This window comes from Dermacentor albipictus, chromosome 4, assembly GCF_038994185.2.
Source record: "Dermacentor albipictus isolate Rhodes 1998 colony chromosome 4, USDA_Dalb.pri_finalv2, whole genome shotgun sequence".
Classification (NCBI taxonomy): domain Eukaryota; kingdom Metazoa; phylum Arthropoda; class Arachnida; order Ixodida; family Ixodidae; genus Dermacentor; species Dermacentor albipictus.
Window position 1 is genome coordinate 148,690,611 of NC_091824.1, and position 23,050 is coordinate 148,713,660.

General features: G+C 48.4%; 1 protein-coding gene across 3 annotated transcripts in view; it reads left to right on the forward strand.

Annotated features, from left to right (window-relative positions):
* Positions 1-23,050, forward strand: part of LOC135902188 (limbic system-associated membrane protein-like) — a 230,061-nt gene that overhangs the window by 155,335 nt on the left and 51,676 nt on the right. The window lies entirely within an intron of this gene.

Consider the following 23,050-nt stretch of genomic DNA (forward strand, 5'->3'; position numbering starts at 1 on the left):
GCACTAGGCAGCGTTGTCACAAAAGTCATCTGTCCCTGATGTCAAAGTCTGTTAGCAAGTGCTAGAAACCGAAAGTAACGCCGTTATCAAAAACAAAAAAAAAATGGCGTGCGGGACGTTCCTGCTTGAGGCTACCGAGTAGCCGCAGGGCACAAACCTGCATGCCCTTCCGGTGACACCGGGTCACTCATTACACGCTGAGCGGCAATGCATGCCGCAGGACCCACCCTGGTCGCTGTCTTTGTCTTCACGGATGACGGCAGAGGTGTGTGTCGGTCTGCATGCACGTTGCGTGTTCTTCCAACCTCCCAAACAAACGAAACGGGAGGTGGGATGAGTCACCGGGCCAACGTTCGAGAGGGCGCCACAGCCCGTGTAACAGCTGCTCGTTACACGTCGATCTCTGCACACAGAAGCACACTTTTGCAACAGGGCCAGCGCTTCCTCGGGCGACCAATGCGTGTGCCCGGCGCGTCCACCTTTCCCCGGCGCTGACAAGCTGAGCGTGAAATTGTTGCCTTCCGCCGGGCGTCGCTCCGCGCATTAATGCGACGCAGAACGAAGCGCCGCCGCTCTGTGTGCTCTCGCACGTTCCCAGGCTCCAACGCCGCGCGAGTTCTGGGGGTCCGAGCAAAGACAGTGACGCATCGCTGCAAGATCCCAGAGGTTCTCCTCTTCGAGCGCCTCCACTCTTGGGAATCGTCGTAGGAGCGTTCCGTCACGTCGGCTTGTTTTGCCAGCCGAGCTAATCGAGCGTGCCGCGAGGAGGTCCGCGGGCGCCTTTCAACGAACGTGACAAGACGTACTATGCCATATTTTCGTGACTGTGGTTCTTGAATTTTCGTGCGATGACGCTCCTCATGTATAGCCACACGGTATCTCACATTTTGCCATGTGTCTGATTTTCTTTTCTTCCTTTGATTTGATTTTGATCCTTTTCAACACGTCTTATATTCGGTTCTCTTAAACTCGACGTATTACCGACGCATACCTGCCTCCCATGTGTACTGAGCGATTATATTATGTCTAGCGAACTGATGTACAATTTGCGCCAACTGCACACTTTAGTCAGCCGCTCGACTTTAGTCTGACTGGCGTGACCGACTTCAGTCAGCCAAAAGACACATGCTCTCCTCGGCACAGTGCCGAGGAGAGCATATAAGCCACCTAAAAAAAAAAAAAAAGGTAAGCCCACTCGTCGAAATGTAGGCTCCGGCTTTCACCTTCTTCTCGTTTTGCTCATCGTCTTGAATTCCCATCTCCCGCATTCGCCGTGTTTTAGACAGCACACTTATTCGCGTTTCGCCCAATCCTCCGCGATGGTTCAGTTAATATATGGCGTTCTGATCCTGAGGTGGAGGTCGCGGGCTTGATTGCCGGCCGCAGTTCTCATTGGAGAGGACTGCGAAAAGGCTAGTGTGCTAACAAGCACCTAAAGCGCGCTGCATGTTAGAAGAACCTCATCAGACAAAAATATATCCGGAACTTCCCGTAACGGTGTATTTCATACCCCCTGTGGTGGTGTGGAACGCATCAAAATAATCCAGTTCAGTTCGCTTTTCTTCTCCGACTTCATTTACTCTCTCGTGGGCAGGGGCAAAGGATGACCAGTTGAACTGCGACTTACCTCCTTTCGTACACGCCGAACTGGACTCGTGCAACTGAGCTGGAGTTGCTCTCAAATTTAGGTGTTACTATTGCGAGGTCTTAGCAGAGACATTGAAACAGCTGCAAGGTTTGAAATAAGGAAGGAAAACAAGAGGTGAAAGGCAAGGAGGTTAACCAGATTAATCGTCCGATTGGCTAGTCTACACAAGGGGATGGGGCGATCAATTATTGTCAATCACGGGACCAGACTCTCCTCTGCAATGCTCGTATTCTGCGTATGCCCGTGTGGCGCGTTGTTTCTTCCTTTTTCTTGTTATTTATTTTTTGCTCTCTTCCTATATTTTCTTCTCTTTCTCTTTTTTTCCTTTTCAGGCGGGTGGGCGTGGTGTCCCTTTTAGGAGACAACTGCTAGCCCGCTTTTCTTTCTGTGGTGTTTGTACCTGTTTACACGAATAATAATAATAATAATAATAATAATAATAATAATAATAATAATAATAATAATAATAATTGCTGATTTCCAAAAGACCCGTGCACTAGATAAATGTATCAGAAACATGTTCCGGTTAGGCCGTTCAAAGGTACTCGTAAAACCTGGCTTTTCTTCGACAAGATTCCTCAATAGGAGAGGTTTGCTTCAGCGCATTCGTCTTGCAGGGAATAGGCTGTAAATTGAAAGCATTCTCATAATTGTAACAAAGACTGCTATCATGCAAACTGCAATCTTAGTTATCAAAAGATTAACTGCTAGAAACAAGTAAATAAGCAAAGGTGTATAAGCCATCATAAAAGGCACAGAGAATGGCACGTAATAGATTGCACCGTCGGGACGCATGCAGTAGCCAGACGCGCTTACAGAACCAAGAGCGCAGCGCATACATGCGGTACCTGAGCGGTGTGCTAAAAAGCGAATATAGGAGGGAGGAGGAAAGAGAAGAGAAGAAGGCAGGGAGGTTAACCAGAATAACGTCCGGTTGGCTACCCTACACCGGGGGAATGGGAAAGGGGAAAGCAAAGATCACAGGGAGAGAGAGGAGGGAAGGAAAGAAGGAAATTGCGGCTGACGCGTGTGGTTTTACAGAAACTGCCTTAATAGTCAAAAAGCGAAAAAAGCGAATATAAATCACAGCATCTGGTACCGGCCTAGTTACGCGACTAAGGAATTTATCGTTAGTGGTTAAAGAGATCACACGCGAAAGCACGAACTACTATGGCCGGTAACGCTTCAGTTGCGCGCGATGGCAACCATTCCGCAATTTCTGTATAAAGGCCTCCAGGAAAACATTAGATAAAAGATTGCGGGACGTTGTAAAGAAATTAATTTTGCTAGTCTTGCATGGATGTGTTTTCCTCCTTGTTTACATCTTGTTGGAAGCACTGGCCTGGGCTCCAACGAAGAAAACAGCTGCAGCTTAGAGGTCAGCATGTTACACAAGTATTCTATAATGGTCGTCCACGGCGAACGATGTGGCCGTAAAAGGAATGACTTCTGCTTCCTAAAGCCGCTTGTGTATATACTGTATTTTTCCTCTTGATTTATATATATCTCTCTATCACTCTCTCTATCTATGCATCTTTGAAACGGCGTTCTCTCTCTGTATCGCTTAGCCGCAAATTGCAGTTAGTGCTCGGCAATATAATGATAGTGTTTTAAGGAAGACACAGTGTGATATACCGCTATATCTGTATAAAGCACCTTTGACAAGTAGGAAAAAAAGAATCTCGCTCACGTATTGCAGGCGATTATATCCTTCCTTCTGCGACCTCCAGTGCCAAAACCGGCCACGTTTGCATTAACGAGGCATCGACGGCGCAGCGGATTAACGACGCGCAGACACAGCTGCATGTACGGGAACTCGGTATCTCGTTTCTGTATCGCATGCAGCATCCATCAACGCCGCCGCTCGCTTTCCTCCATCGCTCAGCACACACGCGCGCACGAGCGCTAAATGCACATACGTATATGGGAGAGAGAGAAAGCGAGGTGCAGCATGGCCGCACTCTGCGATACACGGGGCTGATAACCCCTCGGAGAAGGGCAACGCACATTTCCTTGGGGGCGCGCGAGCGCGCTCGCATCAACGCGCGCACGCTGAACGGCTGCTGATGGTGCCGCAGCAACCTCTTCGTATCCGCGGTTGCTCCGCCGAGTACCAGAACGACCTCGGCGGAACATAGCGTATATATCGGACGGTCGGCTAGGGCTGCCACAAGGCGGCTGCCGCAGAAACGTCAGGAGCGGCGACGCCTGGAAAACAGCGTCCACGCACTGGACCGTTCAGCCGTGAGAGGGAGGGAGAGAGGGAGGGAGGGCACACGAGTGAGTCTTGACGAAGAGGAAGAAGCGTGCATGGATGACTATGTGACGCGAGAGAAACGAGAGAGGAAAGTTGTAGAAGGTAAGGGCATACGCTCGCGAGGAGGGTTTTGGAAGCTGCAAACGAGGGGCGAAGGCTCTGTCGAGAAGTGCGTCCTCTCTGTGCGCTCAACTGGCCACCCTCTCACACCCCCACCACCCCCGGGCGAAGCCTCATTGCGTATGCACATCCGCCGGAAATGTCGCTCCTCCGCTCTCCTCAAACGCACGCACGAGGCTTCGCCTCCTATGTAGTTTGCCCCTGCATGCAGTGGCGACTCTTGCCTAGTTGCTTCTTTTTTTTTCTTCTTCACGCCGTGATGCCTTTGGCGGAGACGCCACGATGCGATTGCGTGTGAGTATTTTGTTTCGTGCGTGGTAGAGCATGCAGCAACAGCAGCCGGAAAGCGGCCGCTCGATTCCTCTGTCTCTGTGTTTGTGAATGTGTCTTTGGCTGCCCAACGTGCAGCCTAATATGACTGCGGGAAACGGGGACACGCGGTATGGCATATTCGCCGACCGCGATTCTCCTGCTGCTGTCGTTGACAGTTGGCGCCCGCGGCAGTCGGGTACTCCTTGGGGAGAACGATTTGCGGTGTAGCTCGATGGGGCGCATCTATGGTGCTGGGGCTGTTGCGGGAATCTGTGTGCATGCGAATGGTGCCGAGTAGGATGTTGGGCTGAAGCGGAAACTGCCTAATTAGGCCCTTACACACAGGCTTGTAGCTTGTACACAGGATTGTAGCGAGGTGTTGTGGGCTACCATGGAATGATGGTAACCTTCACGCAGTGTTATCCTAGACCTCGGCGGGAGGCTACCGGCAAATGAGGGGGATGGGGGGGGGGGGGCTCTCCGGAGCTCTCTTATGGATGCTATATCGGCCCCTGGGGTTTGAGCCGTTGGCAGGCTCAAGCTTTCAGGCCTCAAGTTTGATCCACATCAGCGGGGAGATCCTGGTGTCTGAGGAGAGCCCCGCCATAAAGTGTCACGGCCGGTACGTGCCCCGCGCTGCAGCGTACGTACTCTCCAGAAGACGCGCCCCAGGCGGCCTGCCGGACGGATGCCTGCTAGCAGTGCACACACGCACACACACACACCCCATAGCGAACCCATGCGCCAACGTTCGGTGGCTCTAAAGATAGCGCCACTAGCAGCGCCGGCTAAGCAGTACACAGACTGGCAAGCCGGGCTCTCCCGAAAAAGCGGTCCCCCTCGTCGAGAGAGCATCGGTGTCGCGCTAGCTGGCTGGCTCCTTGGACAGCGCCCACGGCTCACCCTTCTCCCTCGCCGCCGCCGCCGCCGTCTATATGGCGCAGCGGTGGCAGTGTGGTGTGCCTGCCGCCGGGGTTGAGATGCCGCAGGATCCGGCACGCGTGGTCCCAGCCAGCCAGTCGGCGCCCGGCCATGTCCCTCCAGCAAGCGGCGGCGCGTGTTGTTGACCTCGGCCCCCGCTTGGCGCTACCATTGCCTCGTCGTCATCAGGACCGCGCGCGTTGTCTAGGGCCGCGCCCTAAGCGCCGGCCTTGACTCCTCGCATTATACGCCGGCAGTGGCGCGTGCGGCGTCAAGCGCGGGAGCGCGTCTTCCTTGCTACATATAGTACTAGCATCTAGTGCGCAGTTGGTGCGCGCGCCGCCTGCCGGTTCGGGCATGGAACAGGAATGTTTTATAAGCGGGCGTCATTATTTTTTCTCGCACTGCCGCCTCTCTTCTATCAGCCTCTGTCACTCTCCCCTTTAGGTTTTCGCTGTGGACACGCACGTTGCGGTCTTTCTTTTACCTTGTCTTCGGTTCCATCCTTTGCTGTTCTTTTGCGCACACCTTATTTTACTGCTGTTGCCCCTTTAAGGTATAGTAAAGGACGAGGTGAATTGCGCCCTATCGTTCCTCTTTCATTCCTGTTTATAGTTTCTTGCAACTTCCGTATTTCGCTTGGTTAAGTTTAGGAAAGGGTTTTTCTTTTCTTCAAGCTTTTTTTTTTTCTAGTATGTGTGATAACGGGGGCAGAGCGGGGGGGGGGGGGGTGCTGTTTAAAGCGCGGTGGCGGCGGCTTTTCGCTCGCGTGTCGTGAATGAACGGCCTGCTTTCTGCGGTCTCTCTGAACTGCGTCGGAGCGCGCCCCCCTGACCTCTGCGACGTGCTTTTGTACTATGCCAACTCGAAGCTTATTTTTTAGAAAGAATTTAACGTGGTTTCATTCTATGAAAAAATTACCATCCTCTGAAGTGACCGTTTGATCCCCGAAGCTCAATTATTGCAAGAAATTACCGGATACATTCAGAACCCCACGAACTAACGAATCACCGAACGCAGATGGGCAGCCCATTTCCAAGCACATAACTGCTGTTCGCAATACCTCTTATCAGAATAGAAAGGCGACAAAGTCCCTCAAGAATGCAAATCCGAGAAGTAAGCATAATACATAGAAGTATAAAACAGCATATAGAAGTAAGCTCGCACTGTTTCCCTCTCCAAGGAAACTGCCTGTTCACCCAATTTTTCTCGTGAAACAAAATTAAAAGAAATTTGTTTGAAACACTGAATAAATTAAATGAAATGCGTCGCACTAACTTTTCTCATTCGCCTACACTTGAGAGTGCTCGTGGCGTTAGGTCATTTCATGCGCGCGCGCAGGAAGTGGAAAAATCGAACTAGCCGGTAAGGGCACCGGCCGTAAGTATGGCGCTTGTGTGGCTCTATAGTTTCCGCGTGAAGCATGAAGTATAAGGCTGCCGAAAATGCGCCTTGCTATCAAGCGTCGTGTTGTTGAGACAACGGCTGCGCGTGCCACATGAACGCAGCTAGAAGGGCAAGAAACGCCTCATGCGCAGAGAGCTCTCAAAGTTTCCTTTGTTTGGGTCTCGCGAAGGCCCATTGGAGCGCAGTGAAAACAATAGAGACTTGTTTAGGCTGGTGGTTATGCCTGTGTGCATCGCTTACGACGAGGGTATATCGGTGAGGGCACGACGTGTCAGTCTTTCTTTCTTTCTTTCTTTCTTTCTTTCTTTCTTTCTTTCTTTCTTTCTTTCTTTCTTTCTTTCTTTCTTTCTTTCTCTCTTTCTTTTTTTCTTTTTCTTTCTTCCTTTCTTTCCTTCTTACTTTCTTTTTCTTTCTTTCTTTCTTTCTTTCTTTCTTTCTTTCTTTCTTTCTTTCGTTAGTGAGGGAGTGAGTGAGTGAGTGAGTCATGCGGCCGTGTGTGCAAAAGATCCTGTCCAGCGTTCCCGGCTACGCTAATGATAGATGAAGCGAAGCGCTGCATTTAAACAAACATTGCGAAGTAATGTCGGTGGTAGCTGGGAAACTCATTTTAAAAATTTTTTTGCCTAAATAATTTTGCCAGCAGCGACTCGATAAAGTAAGACAAAAGCGCTGTCAAGAAAGGTTCAAAAACCTTCAGCACCTCAGAGTCACGGCGCATTCTTTGAGTGTATAATTGTTCATTGCAAAGAAGAAAGCGGCTTGAACCGTGGATGGATGGAATGGAGATACTGCATCTCTTCTAATCGAGTCGCGGGTTATTGACCTTACGCGAGGCATTAGAAAGTCTTAAACGCTCCACTGTTTTATCTTACTATAACAGCTCCTTGCTAAATGAGGTACAACCAGGGTTATCTTTTCTTGTAACAAAAAAAAAATGAAGAAACGGAAGGAGCGTTATAATCAAAACCTGTCGAATTTCACGGACGTGTGCTTGATACATGGTCTCTTCCTGGTCTTTACAAGACGTGCAGTCGGGCTGCAAGAAGGTCGCTTGAAAAATTTCCTCCCGTTCTCCAGTCCCATGTAATCATATTCTCTTGGTTTCAGTCCGTTTCGATGAGCACCTATAAAAAAAACACTACAAATTTACACACAATCATTCCCCATAATCTAGCTGTGTAATGCTTGCTGAAAACGTGTCATTAAGGAATTCGATCGCAGTCGGGTCACTGTGCGGAATAAAAGAAGTGAGGAAATTAGCTTTCTTTCTCGTGTTGTATTTGCTCACAGCGTACTACTTTGTCGTAGATTTACTTCGGCTAACGAAGAATAATAATAAAGAAGAAAAAAAGAACGCAGAGCTGGAAATTAGAACTTCCCTTTTTTCCTTTGTGTGCGTTTTCTGCATCCCGCTTCGCTAATTGCCTATCACCAATTTTGTGTTGGCAAGAAAAAAAAAAGAAGAAAAAAAAGAGAAAAGCTTAAATTTTTTCCATAACATGTCTTCGTAATTACTCCTAGGGCCCAGCGCTCTTGCGGCGTACGGAGATAGACAAAGCAGCTTTGTGTAACTTGGTGGTTTTGCTTTTACACCGACAAGTTGTTCAAATTTCTAAAGAAAAGCAACCTTTTAGCACTCTTGTTAGTCTCGTCTTCGCGCCTTCTGTTAAGAAATCACTTATCGACTTCCTTTCTTTATTTTTTCCTATTTAATTTTTCACCCTTGCGCCGAATCTTCTTATGAAAGGGCAGCCGGGATGAAATTTCTTGGCGTGACAGAAGCAATCACAAAAAAGTTGTCCGTGTATGGCATAACGATTCCTTCTTTTTTTCGACGCTGCAGCGGTGACAATGCAGCGGGGATTTCAAGGAATTGAATGCTCGGTTTCTATGGGCCAAAACCACGAGTTTATTATGAAGCATGCGTAGTGGGGGACTCCGGTTTAATTGTGACCGCAAGGGGATTTTCAACGTGCCCCCACTGCACGGGACACAGGCATTTTTGCAAAAATTCGCCCCATTGAAATGCAGTCACCGTGGTCGGGATTTGATCCCGCGACCTAGTGCTTAGCAGCGCAGTATACTATACACTGTGGAAAAAAGTTTACACTCTTTGGGTTGTATCTTGTCCCCAAATAATATTCGCCTACTGCCTTGCCTGCATTTCCTTTGTTTAACGTTGCGGGCCCGGCACTTCCTAGTCACAAACGCCTTGCGCGTTATCAGCTTGCCACAGCATTCTCCATAGGAAAGTAGCGAGCGCCGAGTTTTCAGGAGAGGAAACGCAAGCAAGGCTGATGATGATTATCATTGTGGGGCAAGATAAGCCCCAAAGATTGTTAACTTTTTATTGAGTGTACACTCTTAAGCAAAATTACACCCTTTTTCCACACAACAATAATCGTCATCTGTCTTGTCTGCATTTCCTTTCTTTAACGCGGCGAGCCCGGTGCTTCCCAGTAACGAATGGCACGCGCATTATCAGCATGGCATAGCATTCCCGACAGGAAAGTAGCGGCCGCGGCGTTTTCAAGAAAGGAAACGCAAGCAAGGCAGATGACAATTATCGTGATGTGGCAGATATACACCCGAAAGGGCGTACCTTTTGTCTAAGAGTGTACACTCTTAGACAAAAGGTACGCCCTTTCGGGTGTATATCTGCCACACAACGATACAAAGGGTGTATCGTTAAAGAAAGGAAATGCGGACAAGACAGACGACGATTATTGTTGTGTGGAGTGGCGAGATACGACCCAAAGGGTGTAATTTTGTTTGAGAGTGTAGACATTACACTCTTAGAAAAAATCTCGTTCCACAACGATAACCTTCATCTGTCTTGCCCGTATTTCCTTTCTTTAACGCTACGAACACGGTACTTCCAAGTCAGGAACGGCTTGCGCGTTATCAGGAAGACAGATCATTCTCGACAGGGAAGTATCGAGCGCAGCAGCGTTCTCAAGAAAGGAAACGCAAGACAGATGACGAGAATTGTTCTGGGACAAATATACACTCCAAACGGTGCAACTGTTTTAAGAGTGTAAGCGACCGCGATGGGTCGCGGATATTATAACGTAGGATGAATAACATTAGAGCAACGCATGCGATACTGGCAGTGTTCTTTATTTGTTTTTAAATGGTGCGAGACGATGGGCAACGTGGTTCTTCGCTTGTGTCGGTTCCGTGTCGGTTCCAGGGCTATTTCGATATAGGTTTCAAGAGAAGTTACGATATACAAGAATTTGCAGGCTGCAGGATCTGCAGTAACTGGCGGAAATTTAAGAACGAAGGAATAACCGTGACAAGGCTCAACCTGATGGTATCGCAGGTTTGTAACCATGTGTTCGTTTGCCATGAACCTGTCATGACACCCGCAGCCAAGCACGGGCTTCGGCGACAGCTGATGACTGGGGTCGAGATTAAATGCACTTAGTTTAAGCGGGTCCGTATTCTCGGAAATCTAGAATTGTTCGTAAGAGAGAATTCTACACAATCATGATGTGGGACACCTTAACGAAGGCGGCCAGCCAATAGCTAAGAGCACTTACGAACGAAAAGCTTTGGGAGTACGACGGACGGTTTATTATGGGTACGGTGATGCGCGTAAGGTGCAGTCATTTTCCCTGCTCTTCTTATTTTCTATTGAATGCCCACTAATTGTTCTGGAGAAGTGGCACATGAGACTTAAAACAACTAATGTTCCTTCGTGACCTGGCGAAAAAAAAGTATCGACGCTCTGCAAAACCACGTCCGCTGCGGGTGCCCAGACCCACTAAAAAGACGCCGGACTCGAATCTTATTGATTTAAAATAAGGTTTACGCTCTCTCTCTGCAAACAGCTGCCGCTTAGAATCGAACTCATGCCCCAGTGGCAGTCTGAAATCTACAACGCAATGCGCCGAAGCACGGCCTCTACGCTTGACTTTGTCCGAAACGGTTATCTTGGGGCATTGGCTGGACGTGATGCGAAATCCTTTGGCGTGATGAGAGAAGCTATCGTCAAATTTCCGCACAAGAGCGCTCTGGATTTGAAACTTAAGAGAGTCTTCAGTGTTCATTCCTACGGCCATTTTCTTCCTCGTCGCCAACGCTTTCCCGTCTTCGTCGTTTTTACCATCGTTCCCCTTAATCCCAGTGCTGAGTAGCTGGCCAGGACTACGATTCAGGCCTCCTCCTCATCCTAATAACATCTCTCTCTCTCTCTCTCGGCACTTGGAAATTCGTGCGGGGTTTTTTGAGCAAGACCCAGGCTCCAATATTGGTGGCGCGCGTTCGTGTAGTTCGGGGACCACATCGGGCAATACATAGTGCAGAGCACTAGGATGATATTCTGTGCATAGCAAGCAAGTTGTTACTTCGGAAGATGGCGGTGCCTGCTGCAACAGCTTGCTGCTGTCGCAGTAATTGAGTTCAGAGCCGAAGAAATCGCTGGAGTCTGCGGATACCTTTTTATGGACGTAGCGGTGTAGATAGAAGAATAAAAAAAAACTGTTTATAGTGAGGCTGCTGCGGGATAGTAAACGATAGGTGTGAAACGAATATTTAGCATTTTGTATCTGAAAATGTACAGGTCGAGCTCCACGTGCCAATCTTAGATTTATATAACGACCACAGATAGACATTCCTTGCTCATGTTTTTGTTTATCGCTTCGAGGCAGGGAATGTGACCCGAATTCCTAGCAAGCCAAGAGTCGGCATCACGTGTTATATCTTTCCACGTCTGGAGATTATAGCTACAGATTCCGCAGCTGGAAAATACCGCCTTGTGACTTGTGACGTTTGCATTTCGGTGCATTCTTCGGCTGCAATGTGGAGAGGAAGAAACGGCTACTTGAAAACTTGCGAGGACGTCAACATCTCTGAGCTCTGCAAGTACTCGAAAATAAGGCTCCGGAAAGTCACAAAATATATAGCCTGGAGATTTATTATCTACAGCGCGCTACTCGGCTTATTATTTTGTGTGTTTGAGTCTTGTTGTGACTTTTCTTAGCTTTTCTTCAGTAAACGTTCTTAAAGCGTTTATTTTGTCGCTTAAAGAAAAATCATGTCAGCTACACTTTCTATTGACTATAGTATAGGGCAGGACCCGATGAAGCTGTTCCAGCTTTTTGTTCTGTCTCCTCTTTTCACATTCAAATTACATTAAGTGTATTTATTTATTTATTTATTTATTTAGAAATATTGCTGCATTATATTCTAGTTCAGGTAAATGGGAATAAATGGAGTGGGCTTTCCTTGTAGGTTGAAGCGGGTATTTCTACCGCTTCGACTGCTGTACACTGAACCACTCTCATAAGTCGGACAGCATGCACGCATTGCACACGCAAGCATGTCATTGCTACGGCGTATCCGTGTTGTTAGGGTGATTTGGACCTTAGTTGCGGCCACGAAAGGTTACGCTGTCGAAAAACACGTCAACGCAGCGTGCGCCTCTTGCGGCCGCTCTCTTGTTACTCGTGGTGGAGGTTGTGCCGGACGTCTGCCACAGCTTGTTCCCCCACCAGAGAGAGCACTGTCCCCGTTTCATGTATAGGGGCACCCGGCTGTAAGCCTGTGACGCACAAGCTGCGTAGGAAAAAAAAAACGAACGCTGTAATGGATCCCAGCGACTCGAGCTTGTAACGTTAAAATTAATGTTCTGCTGTTATTTAAAGTTTAAAATTAAATTTAGAAGTTCAGCTGCCAGTATATGCTGACAAGCGAGAACCGCCGTGCGTGCGTGCGTGCGTGCGTGCGTGCGTGCGTGCGTGTGTGTATGTATGTATGTATGTATGTATGTATGTATGTATGTATGTATGTATGTATGTATGTATGTATGTATGTATGTATGTATGTATGTATGTATGTATGTATGTATGTATGTATGTATGTATGTATGTATGTATGTATGTATGTATGTATGTATGTATGTATGTATGTATGTATGTATGTATGTATGTATGTATGTGCGGGTGTGCGTGTGCGTGGTGCGCATTTAATATCGGATGATGTAAAAACTGGGCTGTTCGGAGTCTTTCTTGTCGGGCAACCCCCTGAAGGTATCGTCTTCCTTCCAGCTTCTCGTTTAACGGCATCGCAAGTGGGGGGGGGGGGGGGGGCGGATCCTGAGAGTAGGTTGTTCTTGTGCGTCGTATGCGGGCACGCGGAGAACGCCACCATTTTGGCCGAACTGGCCGGAAAGCACGTGCGTGCTGTGGGATGCCGGCCGCGCGGCTTCCTTCGCGCGCCCTCGCACATTGGCCGATGACGAATGGGGCCCCTAATGCTCTTTCGCAGTGGGCGCGCTCTTCCTCTTCCCGTCGCGGTGAAGCTAAATGGAGGCCAACGTGCACTCTGGGCGCCGTGGCTTTGTTCGCTCGCAAGGGGCGATAAAACACCTGCAACACGGCCCACGGTTGCGTCGCGCGCCCCCGAATACACTCGGAGGGGGCCCCCAAGTTGGGAGCGTTCAGGGTGCGCCTCGGCCGCTTGACGTTCAAAACTACGAAAGCAGCCAGCATTATTCGGTTCTCGTGCTGCTGTTCGACGGTGGCGTAGCCGCAACTTGCGGGCGTTGTTGTTGGTGCTGCGACAGAGAGAAATTAAGCGAAAGAGCTTCGTTGGCAAAGGTCTTGCGAAGGAAGTTATAGCATGCAGTTACACCTTAGAAAACTGTTTGGACCGCGGCAGCCGTGTTCAATAGCCGTGCCAGAATGGTCGTTTCTTTCTGTATGTACGCGTCTTCGAGTTCTGTAGACTCTCCATATCGAAAGTATATGAAGCCCGCGTTCTTCTCGCGGTGCCGCCAAGACGTGCTGACAGCCCATTCAGTCAATATCTTCATGCTTGCTTCATGCCCACTCACCAATTTATATTTCGATATGACATTGGGCCAGGAGCACTTCCTGGAAGCGCGTTAAGACTGCTGTGACATTTTCTGCTCGTGCTTTACTCGTACGCTTATACAGCTGTCTCGTCTACGTATGGCTCGTAGGTCGTCTGAAGTATAATTGTCTTCAGACGAGCCAAATGCTGAAATCGAAACTATAGGTCCTGAGCGGCATAGTTGCACCTTTGTGTGTGTGTGTGTGTGTGTGTGTGTGTGTGTGTGTGTGTGTGTGTGTGTGTGTGTGTGTGTGTGTGTGTGTGTGTGTGTGTGTGTGTGTGTGTGTGCGTGCGCGCGTGTGTGTGTGTGTGTGTGTGTGTGTGTGTGTGTGTGTGTGTGTGTGTGTGTGCGATTTATTGTTTGTTCTATGTCGCATGAACGGCAACAAAAGTGCTCTATAGCTAAACGCGAATCGCTTAGGAATATACTCAGTGGAAACATCGGCAATTGTCTTTCAAGGTCCCTCTGCATGAAACTATAAAACCGAGTCAGTGCCGGCTTCCCGTCGTTACATTTGAACGTTCCTTTTCGACACTGAGTCAGTGGCTAACAACCTTTTTGTTATCAGGCACGAACAGGCCATAACGCTTTTCCCCCTCTTTTTCTCAAAAGCCATTTGTGCAAGGAGTGCCAACGCACGGACGAACAATAACCCGGGTGCCCGAGGAAACCCCATGCCCAGTCAAAACAATCGCTCAGGCATAGTCAGCCTGGAACGTTTAGCTTTTCAGCTCGGCGTTTGGATAGCACGCGTTTTCTTTGCCACGTGGGCAGGGCGTTCGCCCTATGGGCAAAATATTTACCTCGTCTGGCTTGTGTGCGCAGTCAAAATAATGTCGCTGATCCTGTGGAAACCGCGTAGTTTCCGAAACAACGATCGGAACTTTCTGTAAGCAAAATATCGCGCTGTGTAAAGCAGCCATGTGTTAGAAGGGCTCTTCGCGAAGCGAAAAGCAGTTGGGGATGTCTTTCGGAGAAATCCCGGCTTCGGTCTTTCACCGCTCTTTAGTTTTGCGCACAGTGTTCGTGGCCATAGTCCAAGAACCGTAACGAGAGAAAGAATGAAATCATGGATAAACAAAATTTTTTCACGACTCGAGACGGGCAGAAAAGTTGCGTTCGAAGTAAAAAAACAAAAGCAAAAACAGCGAAAGAGGGAGAAGGGGTGGCGAAAATGGAGAGGTAAGTTCCTGTGAAAAAAAAAAAATGGGGGGAGCTTTGACTCTCAAAGGTCATTGCAGGAGACTGTGAACTTGCGTCACTCTTCTTCTCAGCTGCGTGCTCAGCAGGAGACACAAGAGCACGTATTGCTGCTGGGCGCGAAAAACCCTTTCACGGGTGGCGTTAGAGGTTGTCGTAGAGTTTAGCGTTACATCGAATAGTCGTCGCAGTTACAAATCTCAAAGAAATAATGCTGGACTGAAGGGTGCAGTTTCTGCGCGTTCGTTCTGTATATTGAGTTGGAGAGCAAGAGTAAGGCATGCGAACTGCATTGCACAGTGTGCTTTAGGCGCCAACAAGCGTGTCGCTTCGAATCGTGATTTTAATATATGCATCCGATCTGTGCGAACAATCCGCTACCTCTCGTAAATCAATGCATCAGCGTGTAAAGGTAACGCGCTCAGGAAGGTTGGCATCCTTAAATCATACCTCTACGAGTAATGAAAATAAACCTTTATTGTAGACGCAGTTGCTGCGATAACCTACTTGAATTTTTTTTTTCATTCGGAATTCACGCATACTTCTCTATTGTTTCCTTCTTTCGCATGCGGTTGCGCTGTCATGTCATAGTGAACACCTTGGTTTTCGTCAGATTACCGAAACTAAGCAGCAGTGGGCTTGGTCAGCATCTCGGCGAGTGACGTCACGGAGTGAAGAGTGCTTTCAAATTTTAATACCTTCGTAATATAGCCATGCTCAGAAAGAAAAAAAAGGATACACATTCGTAATGCTTAAAGGGGCACTAAAGGAAAACAACTCAGTTTAGAATACCATAATATTCTTTTAGAGCGCATACGCTTACGTCTAAACGCTGGTTATACTGCAATAATATGACGCAACATTTAACAATAAATTTTGATTCTGAAAAGAAAATAAAGGCCGACATTTCTTTTTTTTTAATTACGCACTGCTAACTCAGCGTCAGTACTCCAGTGTGACGTCATGTGAAGTCAAGTTGCAAGCAGACCTGAGCAGACGCCGCCAAATTCTATGTCGTCACGACTGGCTAGTGCCGAAAGTTCAAGGCGACATCGTCACCCGTCTTTTGCTTCTTTTCCAGTCTGTCAAGTCTCCCCTCATGGTAGGAGTGACTTTTTAGGTATTATAGAAGCGTAATTTACTGATGCAGCTCAAACAATTTTGCTCTTTAGTGCCTGTTTAGCTGAGAACAGCTCCTGATTGTGTATCGCCCCTAAGGTGTTCTATACGCTATAATCACGGAGTCAGACGGTCGGCGTCTGGCTCCTGTCGGCAGCATCGCTGAGTATCGCTTCTTTAGCGCGTTTCCATTGCGAGTGCACTTCGTTGTTACTTTCTCTCTCTCTCTCTCTCTCTCTCTCTCTCTCTCTCTACCTGTTGTTAGTTATTCTTGTTTGCACGACGAACGAGCAGACGCTAGGAGCTTAAGCGTCCCACACAAGAATGTGAAGAATGTGAATGGAAATCCATAAAGAATCCTGTTGACTTTCTCATCGAAACATGACACATTTGTTGGTCGATATGTGTGGGTGCCGTGTCACGCATGCGGTGTCTGCACATCTTGAGAGAGGTCGCGCGCTGTTTCCGCGGTAAGGGAGCCGGCCGATAAAACGCGCTCCAGGCTGCTGCACAGCAAATCTGTCTCTTGTCGCTCCCGCCGCCTTTGTCAGTCAGCTGTTCGTGTGGGGTCCCGTCAGGACCCTTCAAGACGCCTACGTCGGAGGAAGCGAGGATTAGGACGTCGCTCGCAGGGAGAGAAGACGAACCGCGAAACCGACGTCGTGGCCCTAACACCCCAAACCCTGGGTTTTTCTTTGCTATTTTGTGTGTCTGGATGTGCGTGTGTAGCAGAAGCAAGCAGATCGCCCTCCAGGCGTCAGCCGCCCTGTTCCGAGTGCCTCGATTTCTTTCCCTGAATCTCCTTGTGTGGTGTGCTGTCCGCTCAGCGGCTCAAAGACGTGACGGCGTGAGAAAAGAATTGGTTCGACTTTTGAAGTATATGCTCTATGCCTGAGGAAATAGTAAACATGCGCGAGCTATGTATGCTCGGCTACGAAAATTTATGGGAGGTGAATTTCACGTCAATTGCGAGTTAATGTGGTTTGTTAAGGCATGGTGCTTCCGATATGAAGGGCCACTGTGCAAGTCATAAAGGCTACTGCAAAGTGAACCTTTGAATTCGATGTTATGTCTCCTATATAGCTACCGGTGAAATAAGCCTTCTCGCAGTTCTTGCGTCCCGTAAGCTTTCGCGGTCAGCTGAAGGCGTTCGTGCTTTCCTGCGAATGGGGAAGCACGTGTGACTGGACACTTGGAGCACCATTGTTCCTGGAAGCATTATTAGAAGGACCTCTCGTTAAGCACGAACTTATAGCTGGCCCTTTGCAGATAATGCCGAAGACGGGCGCCTTGCCTCGGGGTATATTTTAGAACTATGTCGCGAGAGGTGCACAAATAAGTTCGTTTCACACAGATATTGTAAGATAGGAAATCAGCGACTTGTCTGGCTGACTTTACCCTCTTTCCGAGCTACATCCTTGCTTTTATATATTTTTTTTGTCTCCACGTGTTGCACTTTTCTTACCAATATATCGCGTCACCAAGTTCTTTTGGGGAACAGCATTGCTGGTCTCTTGCAACAGTGTGACACCTTGTGACTGTGTCTTAAGTATAGATATGTTAGAAACGTTTTCGCCTTTCAGAACTCTTCCTGGCAGGAAGAAAGAAAGCGTCAATTGCTGCAGAAACGTTAACGGCGGTACATCAGTAAGATACGGTCTGACATTGTTATAGACGAGTTCGACTAGCCTTGCTTAAACCTGCGTGGCCTCAGAACATACCGGTACCAGTACTACGTAACGTCTGCGGCTACGTGTACGTTTCCAAGTTATAACTGTGGAACAAATGTGCGAAGACGAAAAAGAATAAAACAAAATTTTGTTACATTTGTTAAATGTACAATATTGCGCATGCTTTAGTACTACGGTAACTTATCCAGCCGCATCCGTGCGACGATTCATTTGCGTTTCACGAATTAGGGCTCTAATCTCTTTCAACACATTCGCGATGATATAAAGCTGCTTTTGAAGGGCTCCATCTAACTTCCTACTTCGAGCTCGAACGCAGCAACAAAAGCCAGAGAATAAAAATACCGTGACAATAAAATAGCGCACTTATATCTGACATGTATACACGTACACATAGAAAGGACGTACACAGGCGCCTTCTATGTGCACGTGTACGTGTCTGATGTAGGTGCACTGCTTCAATATGACTCACCAACTAGCCCACCAGTATAAATTAAGCAAAAATGCCGTGTTGGGAGCACTGCAGCAACAGCATGCGGGCCGTAACGAAGAGATTTGTCCATGTATCGGCGAGTCTTTGGGAAACCAACGCGTCCTTTATTAACTTTTCAAGTTTAATAAAGGAGGCGTTGGGGAAACGCAAGGGCACTCAAGCGGTGGTGGTGGTGGCACGCACGCTTTCTCGCGCGCTTCCCAGAAATAGCGGCATTGGGTGCGCGGATTCTTCAAATTCGTGCGCGCGTATATTTAGCCTCCTACCAGAGGGCGGCGGAGTCACTAACCCCCGAACACAATCGCAGGGGATCAGTTCCACAAGCGCGCCGCGTGTTTACACTGCGCGGCCACGAAACGACCGGCGGCCCGGCGCCGCTGAATTTCCCGCGAGGCCGTGCGCTTACATTGGCGATGCAAAGTGCGGGCTGCTGCGGTTAATGTTCTCCATTTACCTCGGCATTAAAGCGGCGGCGACCCGTTCTTTCCAAACTCTTGTCATAATATTCAGATGTTTGCAAGCTCTCGAGCAAATACTAGGCTGCCGTGCGTTTGCATTAATTAATAGCAAAGAAGAAAGCACTGTCCACAGAAATCTCGAGAGAAACGATATTAAGCGCTGCATGCACTCTACATTAGAAGCCCCGCATTACAACGGAGCCTATATAAGTTTAGTTCATAGGGTTCGTATTATAAACCTAACCTTCAGCTGGCCGTTTGCAGGTAACGATTAACACGAGTGTACTGCCTCCAGTTATATTACAGAAATAACTTAACATATACATAAACAAGTTCGTTTCGCGCGGATATTGCAATATATTTAGGGGTTGCCATCCCAATTCCTCGCAATCTTCTGCGTTATCTGTTTTACGGCAAGCTCCTGAACCGACCAATTGGTCGGCCAAGGTTGCTGCTAGACGACGGCTTAGAAACTCATAGCAACTCATTTATGGCTATGAATCTTCATGGTTGATGGTAATGTGGAGCGTTATTTATTGGGCTTCCTCGATAGGCTTCTGTAGAGGGCCAATTTTGTGCTGTTCTATTGCGGTAGCAACCACATGGACGCTCTGTATAGTCGCGTTCGCGCCGTCGCCGTGCTGCCTTGGTATCCACGGCGACCGCGCGTGGAGGGTAAGATTGCGTCCAGAGACGCGCAGTGCATTTGTGTGCAAAGACGACGAAGCCAAGTGAACGCACCATCACGTTCTGCTCTGGCGGAGCCAAGTCAGCGTTCTGGCTTCCCTGCTGGTGTGAGCGTTGTTTGCGAACGCACATTAGCGTTCTTGCTTGAGAGGTGTGTGCATACCACACCGTGGTGCATACACCGGAGCTAGGATTGTAGAAAACATCGAACTACATCTATCTATTCCTTCCTAATTGGGGAGCTGTCGAGCGGCGATGGTTTCCCATCGATCTGTCTCGTGTATACCCGGGCGCTTCTTTATATCCAGCGTTCGTGTGTATACCATCGAAGTGCGATGCCTGTTATGCCGCTGTCGGGGCTGTGACACACCCAGACGTCTGTCGTGCATGGCTCGGAAGACGCTGCGTTGCGCCAGCTCGTCTCAGCGTTTTGCTTGAAGTTCAAACACTGTGAGACGAGCTCGAGCCCAGCCCATACCGGCCTGGCCCTTTCAATGCTTCGCCTTCAGGCGAAACTTCCATTTTATTTTTCTGTCTGTGCCATCATCTTCACGTGACCAGTTTAACGAAGGCAATCTGTGCTCCTATTCTCTCTTGAAACCACGTTTATTATCCTTCAACTACCCTGGCATGTTCAGCGATGGCTTCAACCTAATCATATAGTGTCTGCTCCGACAGCGCTACCTTAAAAAGCACGTATATGGGTTCTCCAATTGTGTCACAAGTGGTTTATATAGGCCGCGTTAACTGGGAGTGCCGTCGCATTCGCGGAGTAACGAGGTATCAACAGTTCGAGAACAGTGAGCGTAGTTTAAGCCTTTCGAACCATCACGAGAGTCTTTAATGCGTTAGACCGTGTTAGTTTCGATAAACAGGCGCTGTCATGCAAAAAAGGTAGGTTATTAATTATTGATTAGTTTTCTTTGGACATTTCATAATAAAAGAAAATCTAATCAATGTTAAAGTCTTTCTGTTCACGTCGAGCGAAACCAGCCTGATTCGACTCACTAAATGGTAAGTGGTAGCGGGAACCGCTATACCTTTCTAGACCAAGGGTAGACTGTACTCCACACTGGGTGGTCGGAGAAATTGTAAACAGTAAAACATACAGATGCATTTTGGATTTCGCAAGGGCATGAAATTCTCGTTGCCGCATGTCATCGAACCACTACCTTGCGTAATCCTACCTCCGTGCCTTCGTGGTGTCTGTTGGTTCAGATGCTGTGGGTGGTGGTGCGCTGTGGCGAGTTTCTCCGCTGCCTGGGCTGACGGTCGCGCGTCGTTTTCGTCGTTCGAGTCCGCTGCGCTCTCTTCTCGAAACGCGCCGTTTCGTCTTCGGCTCACCACAGGCTCGCCCTGCAGTGCGTGGTGTTTGCAAAGATTTTAGAGCGAGTATCTGGCCTTAGTGGTAAACTAGCGGAGAAGAGTAAACGAGCGAAGTGCGCAGGTGCGCAGCCGTTGTCTTGCGATCGTCGTCATGCCGTCTTGGCAATGTTGCCATCGTCGACGCGCCGTTGACGTCGTGCCACCGTTTTCGTCACGCTGTTTTCCCGTCTACCAAACATGCCGGTGTCATTTTACACCACCAATATCAAACACCATTATTGAGGTCAGCAGTGTACTTCGGAAGTCTTGCTAGTGCGTGAGTGTTCGATTTCTACAGTCCGCACAAGTTATTCGCTTATTTTGACAAACATCTTAGATGGTCTACTCAACAATTTTTTTCTTTGTGCACCCAAATCGAGTGAGCGTCGCAGGTGTATCTTTTAGACACACGCTCATCAAAAGTACGAAATTCGCGCAGTTTTCACCGGTGTCCTGAGCTCGTGAAATGCGAGAGGGGTTGACCGTAAGCGGCGCCGAGCAAAAGCACTCTTCTATGTTCGTGTTCTCCGTCTGTCTAACTAGCAATGTATTTCGTTCAAGTGCAACAGGAACGCTGCGTAACCTGCCCGGCAGGGCCGTCTACACCCTTACGATTGGTAGGACCTGCACTGGAAACATGCCTGGTATCACCAGAAACCATTAGGATCAATTAACGCCGGATGTCTACAAAGCAATAAAAGTTTGGTGAAATTCGATAGACACGCTATATTTGAAGTAAAAATATCTGCTTTGATGGTATCTAACCTTTTAAACGATGCCGCTCGTAGGTCCCATGATGCCATTGAAATGGTCCACAATATATTCTTTTTCTTGCACTGATATGTACAGCGTTAAAATGCACGACTAATCGTCCTTTGAATGTCTGTTTTTTACATTTTTATTCAGAAGACTGTATTGAGTCTTCCACTTTCTAAAGCGATTTGGGGCCGCGACATTACTCGGAGCAGAACTCCATAGGTGCGCACCTTTATCAGTCCCGCTCCTGTTCTCCGAACTCGCAGTCGATAATCGACCGTCTGGGTGCATACGATCATCTCCAACCGTCCCGTCAATCGTGCCAGCAGGCGCTCTGCAAAACCTAAGGGGTACACGCAACTTCTCCGTGCAGCCTTTGCACAGTGAAGCACAGAAATAAGACGGAAGAATACAGCGCACGGCCTGTGATAGTATACTATAACTCGGCCCACCGGGGCAGCAGGCGTTGCGCCACTTTGCCACTTTACGGCCATCGCCCAAATCGTGCCCCTTCCCTCCTTCCCTCTTCTCTCTTAGGCCTTATCCGTTTCTGCTCTTTCATCCCGCCCAGACACGAGAAACTCCGCACACCCTTCTCTTCGGCCCCGCCGCGGCAGCAATGGGCTTCATTGATTGCTGGCACTGATACGCGGGGCACGTTCACTTTCGGGGATGCGGTCTTCCTTACGAGGCCGCCGCGAGCATCGCAAAAGAGGGCCGCCCCAAACGACGCTGGCGAGATAGCAGATGTCTCATTTTTCGTTCTGAGTATCGACCATTAGGCGCCGTGAGTCTTATCGACCCAGCAACCATGCCGGTCGACACGCCGCGCACCTTTTCTCCCGTGTGGGCAAAGCGGACCCCGTGGAGGAAGGCCCACTCGCTCGCATTGTACGCACGCACGTGTGTGTGTGTGTGTGGCGCTGGCACGCGTCGGCGCGAGAATAGCTTTTTCGTGTACGCTACGTCACGGACGTCTAAATGAACAGCGTGGCCGAGCTCGCAAGATTTCAAACGGGCTCAATATTAATTGCGTGGTTCTCCCTTTCCTGCTGGCTGATACTCGTCATAATGTATCAGTCTCTTATTTCGGCCTCGGGAGTGCAAAAGAACTTTGAAATGAAGCTGACCATCGTGCAACGAGCGATAAGAAGGATTGCGATAAGTGAACGTTACAGCAATATGAGAATTTGTGATCGAACTCAGCCGTACGACGCAGAGCTGAGATTTCAAAAAGAAAAAAGAAAATGGAGAAAGGAGGATGGTTTTGGGAGGGAGGCGCAATGGACATAAAACACATGGCCGGTGATCTGTTACTCCATGGGAATATAAGCGCTGGATGGGCGGCAGAGTATTAGATGGAGTGATGATAATGGGAAATTTGAAATGGTAGGCTGGCGACAGTTGATGCACTACAATAGTAATAGAATATCTCTGGGAGGAACCTTTATCCTGTAGGGGACCCAAAGTGAGGTAATTATGAGGATTTTGTTTGCGCACCGGCTCGCAGACGACCTTCTCGACATCGTCACTAGATCGCTACGCCAAACAGAACACACTATAGCTTTACACCCGTAATGTTAGATGCTTTAAAATATTACTAAAGGTTAATCTTGCTCTGTAATCATACAGCAGCCATAGAATAAATCGGTGGTGCATAGTTTATTTAATTATTTCACACGACTCTTAACAATCCGCCCAGTCCTTTTTTTATATATTGTTTTTTTCTCCGTTGGGATTAAGTGTACCTTCCAACA